At 36.1% G+C, this 7,117-nt stretch overlaps 1 long non-coding RNA gene across 1 annotated transcript; it reads right to left on the reverse strand.

Annotated features, from left to right (window-relative positions):
- Window positions 1-1,162: 1,162 nt before the first annotated feature.
- Window positions 1,163-6,397, reverse strand: LOC135225060 (uncharacterized). The gene is made up of 3 exons (XR_010316901.1): window positions 6,290-6,397; window positions 5,236-5,308; window positions 1,163-1,573 (listed from the first exon to the last, which is right to left on the reverse strand). It is a non-coding gene; the product is annotated as an uncharacterized LOC135225060 (long non-coding RNA).
- Window positions 6,398-7,117: the final 720 nt, after the last annotated feature.

Genomic DNA, 7,117 nt, shown 5'->3' on the forward strand with positions numbered 1-7,117 from the left:
TAGAGAAAACTCTACAAAATCAACTCGGCTGATGCAGCAATATCTTTTAACAGTACATATATAAAAGATGGTCATCTACCCATCATCATTATTATCATTATATTCAGAAGATGGGCCCTACTTACACGAGCCACAGACTTGAAATTCACCCTTCCAAAGAATACTATGGTGTTCATTCGAAAGAAGTAACAGAAGATAAAGGGAAATATGCAAAGAGATGATCAGTTACTAGAAAATACATTAACCAATTAATAAATAGATAACAATTCAAGTGAAATATTACAATATAAGTTGAATTACATTATGCACTGCATCTTCGCTTGAACTTATGAAGTTCCCGAACATATCAAAAGTTAAAAACCCAAGCATAGTTACAGATTGAAGTCAAATAAATACCAGGTTTATCAAATGACTGAAACACATTCTAGAAAGAGAATGCTAACATACAGTAATTCGGAAAGGTAAGAAAGGTGCTAAATGTTTGATTAATTCACCAAGCACAGCAAATCAAGCGAACCAAGTTGAACAGATAGACGTGTGACGGAAAACAAATGAACGTCTAATCAAAATAACGGGAAATTGCAGCAAAGTAACACAAAAAGGGGAATGATCCCGTTTTCTTTTCTCGTTTGAAGACCTCTCCAGTTCATGTGACAGTGGACCATTCACGCAGAGGAAGGCTATTTTTATGTATACATACTTACATACATATATACAAACAAACAAGATGGAATAGAGAGATTATGAACGGAGTACAGTAAAAGGAATGAAAGGGGTTACAACTACGGGTCGAAGGGACGCCACAAAAAACCTAATAAAGTAATGCTTACAGAGCATGGCGTGAGGTGCACTGGCGAAACTAACAGTGGAAGGTCTGACCAGTTGCTAACCATCGATAGCTTCACCATTGTTGGCTCTCACTGGAGGCGTTCAGGCAAAAGCAAATACGGAATATTTGCACCCCCGATCATCCTAATATTACATTGAGATACACAGAGTGCCTCCTAAGGTAATATTACAGCCAACACTCACGCGGTTTATTAGTATTTAACCTTTTTTGCCAAATGAAAGAATACCTATAGTCGTACACATTAAGTTTCCTGAAAAAAAAAAAATGAAAACTTATTAATGAAAGGCAAAATCCACTGTACTATGAGCCCGATACAATGTACAATTGATACATTCTACAGAGTATCTTTTTTTTTTACCTTGACAATAATTGTTATTTTCTTTACGGCCACAGTGATGTGTTTTCGTTTTCCCTTTTTCAATGAAAGCTAAGCCCTTACATTCAAGGGCCACCAGACTAAAGAAAAATCCTCTTGAATATTGCCAACAATAATTGACTAATTCTGTTATTTAAAAGTCAGAACGAGGAATATCATGGGACAGCAATTTAACAGCAACTAAACAATAATCACCTTTTTCAAAAAAGAAATAAATAAATAATTAAGGTATTCTTGTAATTTTAAACGAGAACAATTTTTTTTCGTTTCTTCCTCCGATGAGCTGGAGCTTCAATTCCTGTGCGCTGTCTGTCTGCCAGTGAGTGATCCCAGCTTCTGAAATATACCTGGAAAGCAAAGAACTTACTTTAGATTTCAAAGTATGGCTGTCATTTCAACACTTACAAACTTCCTTTTTAAAATTTTTAACTAAAAACTCGGATATGAATTCATGTCATGAATGTCATCTCAGCACCTCATAGCCTCTCTTTTTATGAAATTAATTCTGGATATGAATTCATATCATGGCTCTCTTGCATGTTGACGTCAGGAGGTACAAATCTCTGTGACCTGTTTCAAGACATGTCTGCTGACTTTACCTTAGGTGCACTTAGGAGAGAGAGAGAGAGAGAGAGAGAGAGAGAGAGAGAGAGAGAGAGAGAGAGCCTTGCTAAGTATGTTATGTGTTTTGGAATCCTTGAGAGTGATCCTCTTGATTCCTGCAGGAAAGCTAAAGATATCTTAGACGAAGGATACAGGTGAATTCCTGGACCAGATTTAGTGTTTCAGACAGGTGTCCAATGCCAAATAATAGTGAAACGGGAACTCATTCTTCAATTTCTCACGTCTGACTAAAAGGGATTTGTTTTAAAACAACCCCCCGGTGATAATGATAACGATAATGATGATTAAAAGGCACAATGCCGTGTAGAGAGAGAGAGAAAGAGAGAGAGATTCAAAATCGTTTGCTCTTATCCACGAAAACAAAGTAAATTCATTAAATCTCGGTTCATCCAAAGGAAAATATACTATATTCTGAACAGAACAGAATGAAACTCCTTTACAGTTTCGAACTACACAAGTTGGGGGAAATGGACCAAAGGTATTGATCCAATATTCATGGATCAGACACCTGGCTAAAATGAATGACACAAAATGTTATGTATGCGTCGTTCGACTTAAAAGTGGAAACTACCTCAATACTATCACTGGGGCGAAAATGGTTTGTTTTCTCTTAAAAGAATCAGAAACTGAAATAGGAAAAACCAAAGAAGTTGACAGCCATGTTTGAAACAGAAGTAAGAGAACCTGCGAAAAAAAGTCTATGCAGGAAACAAGCCGTGAATACAGAAAATCAATCCTTTAAATCAGTTATAAATGTGTGGCAACTAACAGCCACAATGCAGAACGATGAAAGGAGAAGAAAAATAAGAAAAAAAAATCAATTCCACTGGAAATCACCAGAGATTCACATGAGTAACAAGATCCAGGAAAACTACAAATGTGTATGTGAAAACTTTGCAGAAATGTAAGGAAAACTGAGGGTGTGTGGGATCAAGAGGCTATGACACAGAAGATCTACTATAGTAGTTTCACCTCAACCGTGCATTCGATGTCTAGGCCCGTCCCTTACGACGTTCCTGATTGGCTGCTGTTGATAAGCCATTCGCCCCCCCCCACAGACCTGGAAATCTCAGTCTCTCTCGAGAGTTCGCATAATCAGATGTATGTTCCACCTCTCTTTTAGAGATACGTAATTCAAAAGTATCCCTCAGGAGAGGTGGAACATACATCCTGCCTATGTGAACTCTCGAGAGTGACTGAGGAGAGTTTCCAGCCCTGTGACTAGCTTATCAACAGCCAATCAGGTGCATTGTAAGGGACTGGCCTAGACATCAAACGGACAGTTGATGTGAATCTACTATAGTGTATGTACGTATGCATGCATTCACACAATTATAATATGAATATGTAATACACAAATCTATAAACGCTTCTTTGACTCTAGGTCTAGGTATATATATGGAGTATATCGTACACCTTTCAAAAACAGCACATAGCAATACGACAGAAAGCCAATCGATTTACCTTTTGGCAAACATCGTGTTTCAGGGATAGACATTTTTGGAAAAAGTACCGCAAACCTGGTGTCTCTGTTGTTATAACCTTAGGTATAACCTAAAACGAAGAACAAGATAATAATGATTATTAATAACAACTATATTCTCTACCACTATATCTATTACGAATGTGATAGCAGCTTATGATATTATACAATAATATGTGCATAACTCAGTGATCATCTATTCGTATCCATTTGCAAACAATGACAACAGCTGAAACTGCCTCGAAATGATGCTAATTTACCAAAGTACCAATGAGAGAGAGAGAGAGAGAGAGAGAGAGAGTCAATTCGGTACAAATTTGTTTCTATCGGACGTAACAAAAATGAAATAGTCTTATTAAGGATTACTTTCATCATGACTTCACTTGCAAATCCTTCTGGTATGTGAAAGCATAAGGGAAGGTATCAAATATATAATGTGGAAATGTAATGGAGAGAGAGAGAGAGGAGAGAGAGAGAGAGAGAGAGAGAGAGAGAGAGAGAGAGAGAGTGACGTTAGCGCTCATGGCTCCGTCAAACAGCATAGGTACCATTCAAAATGGGTATACCTCGACGAGGTAATTACTCCACTGGGACCCCCATTCGTAAGATATTCATTGCAGAAACCATATATTTATCTATGATTTGATTTAATGGAATGTTAGAAACATTACTGATAATTATGTCTGTACATTTTTAATAGCGTAACTAAAAATTAATGACAAAAACTTTATGAATGATAATCATAGCAGTTTCCAAGGACAAAGACTTCCGATTTCTTTGGTTCATTTCCCGTAACGCGTGGACAGAACACTGGCGATCATCTATACGAGTACAAAAGCTTCCGAATCGAGATACGGGATGTATATACTAGTACATCGTTTTTATAGCAGGCAGGATATTTACAGTAGGATGGTTGGTCAGTAGGCAAGAATATTAGTCACAGGTTGGTGACGAAATCTATTTATTCCTGAGACGCTGAAATCACCTAGCGTCTAAACTAACCAGTATTGCTAGCTGGAAGTGACTTGTCATCTGCGTCCGGTTGTTTCTCTCTCTCTCTCTCCCTCTCTCCCCATGTGTGTGTGTGTGTGTGTTTGGTGTCAGCTGATTTTTATTTCTAATAATGATGGGGAAGGGAGGGAATTGTATCTTCCACAATGACACCATTCATACATATTAAAAATTAGTTAAGCACTTTATTCCATTGCACTTATCAAGAGGGCCGTAATAAGGCTTTTTACCTTATTCCAACACTTGCATTCTACACAGCTGTGTTCACGAGGACCTATACTACTCGACCAGTGACGCTAGTGATTAAATGAAGGTAAGGCAAATTAAACTAAGCCTGAAATTTGGGAAGCTACTAAATCCTATACTAGCTTTTAGAATTACCATATCTACTTTTCATACTTCATACATTACTTTTAGTTTTTAACTTAGAGACCAAAGCAATATGGCTAGGTATTACTCGCACTGCCTAGATTTAAATGTTAATGCAATAATCCATAGAATTTCTTTTTTAAATCTCTAACACGATAACCATAGTTTCTTGTACAGGTTCCTAATCAGTTTCTCCATATGGTCTAGAATGATTTTGGCTTAATGGATATTAAGACCAACTCCCTTAAATCATTATAAAGTTAAAATGGGATGTTAGTACTTGAACTGGATGCTTATAACTATCTCCTCAACTCGTGTTTAATGGTACTAATGATAGATGCACTCTTCATTACGTAAAACTAAGGTCAACATAAACTAAAGCCTTCGAGAGATATTAAAGTTAAAGGAATAAGTAATCAAAACTGACTTTGCTGGTTAGGCAGGAATAGTACCCGATATTAAAGAAATAGTACATCAAAATCGTAAGTTTTTTCTTGCATCTCATTGAAACGTGATACTTACAGCTCGCAGTTTCTTATACTGAGGTCAAAGGCCCTTTTAACAATCAAACAGCAGTTTCACAGTTGCACCAACACTGTTGAGAGAAAACAGATTTTCAATCATGAAAAAAATATTCATATCACATTCTCGCCAAACTAAAAGTTATGGAATTTTGTTTCAAATATTGTTTTAAAGTAATACCATTTCAAATACTGTTTTTAGAGCAAACTGCCTTTTCCCATGCCAATTTTTTTTCCAAGCATGACAATCAATGATACCTAAAGACACTAATTTATAAAAAAAAAAAAATTAGTATATTAAAAAATTACTCTAAATACCATGCGCTTAACAGGATACCAACACTATTGGTTTTATTACTAACCCAGAAAATTATTGTATGGTAATTATTGGTAACTAGTTACTTTTTTCAGTGGAAATAATAAACTGCTTAATTTCCAAAGGACCCACTCTGCATATGTTACACAAGCAAAGCAAGTTCTGCCTCAAGGACAGAGTCTAGTAAAAGTAATGAAAGTAGATCAGTTGTAAGGATACCTAATCAAATCTGTCAACACTAGACAAAAGAGCGTTGAGAAGAGAGAGAAATTCCAAGTGCTGGTAGAAAATCTCCGGAAGAATGCAACAACAACCAATGTTCTTTAAAACTGGCCAGAATTCTCCAGTTCCTGGAGTGGTTGTTTAACCTATGTCTCGAGTAGTATTCGTATTTAATCAAGCTTTCACATTGAGTACACTATTCCTGAAATGAAACATCTTCCTTCAAACAATTCTTCAAAAATACAAAACTTCCTGTTCAGTATAAAAATGCTGAATATGACATACAGTAACTCGGATCGGATTCAACTTTAAAAAACTCTGCATGTTTAGGTTACACAAAAATGTCCAAGTACTATTCTGAAACAGTAAGAACCTTTGGAATATAGTTTAAATAATTACTAATGCAGTCATTTTAACATTCACAGCGACCCTTACATTGTGCAGTCAAAATTATTACTTAAATGCGAAAGTATTTAAATTCAAACCCTCAATTAGTTTAACCATATCAAGTTCTTACCTTTTACAGAAGTTAAATTTTTCTACAAGACTTCGTACTTTCCCGAAAGCTTAATAGTATCTCCAGTTTTGACTTATTACTTTTTACACAAAGTGACCATCCCGTCATGAACCTGAAAGAAAACGGGAATCTTTACTCATCAGGGACAGTGCGGGACTGACTTAGAAGTTACAATGATGAAGAAACATTGGGAAAACTTTAGCCCTCTGGTGCACAAGTACATCTGAAACGTGAAATGCTGCTGCACGATTAACCTATCAACCATCTAACTGCCTTTTGAAATATATGACTTTGATCCAGTTCTGGAATCTCAACAAACTGAACGAAAAATTTCGAGGAACTTTGTCAGAAATTCCTGCTTAATTAAAAGGTTTTATGGACAATTTCTCACAATCAATGATTACCCTGAGTTCCTCCGTCAATATAATTATTCACTTCCACTGAAAAACTAGTATCAATTGATGTCATCTGTGATTCAACCAAGTTTGTCTTCTTTCTATATTTAGTACTATGGAATATAACTGAATTCAAAACACTTCAGTGTCACTCTACACATCTATTATATACGTTCCCAGTAACACCTCAGTTTGGGAAGCAACCAATGATCTTATAGTATATCATTCCTCTGACCTGCGAGTTGTGGCAAACATAGGCCTAATGATCTTTACAATCATGTCTGGTTAACTACATGCAGTGTGGAGCAATTTTTTTTAACAACACTAACCAAAAGAAATAAATCCCTGGGCGTTTTTACTACCTACCCACTCAGTCAGTAAATTAAATATTTCTCTCTGTAAATTTTAGCACTTCGTATTCACGCCATTTACA

This window comes from Macrobrachium nipponense, chromosome 12 (assembly GCF_015104395.2).
Source record: "Macrobrachium nipponense isolate FS-2020 chromosome 12, ASM1510439v2, whole genome shotgun sequence".
NCBI classification, from domain to species: Eukaryota; Metazoa; Arthropoda; class Malacostraca; order Decapoda; family Palaemonidae; genus Macrobrachium; species Macrobrachium nipponense.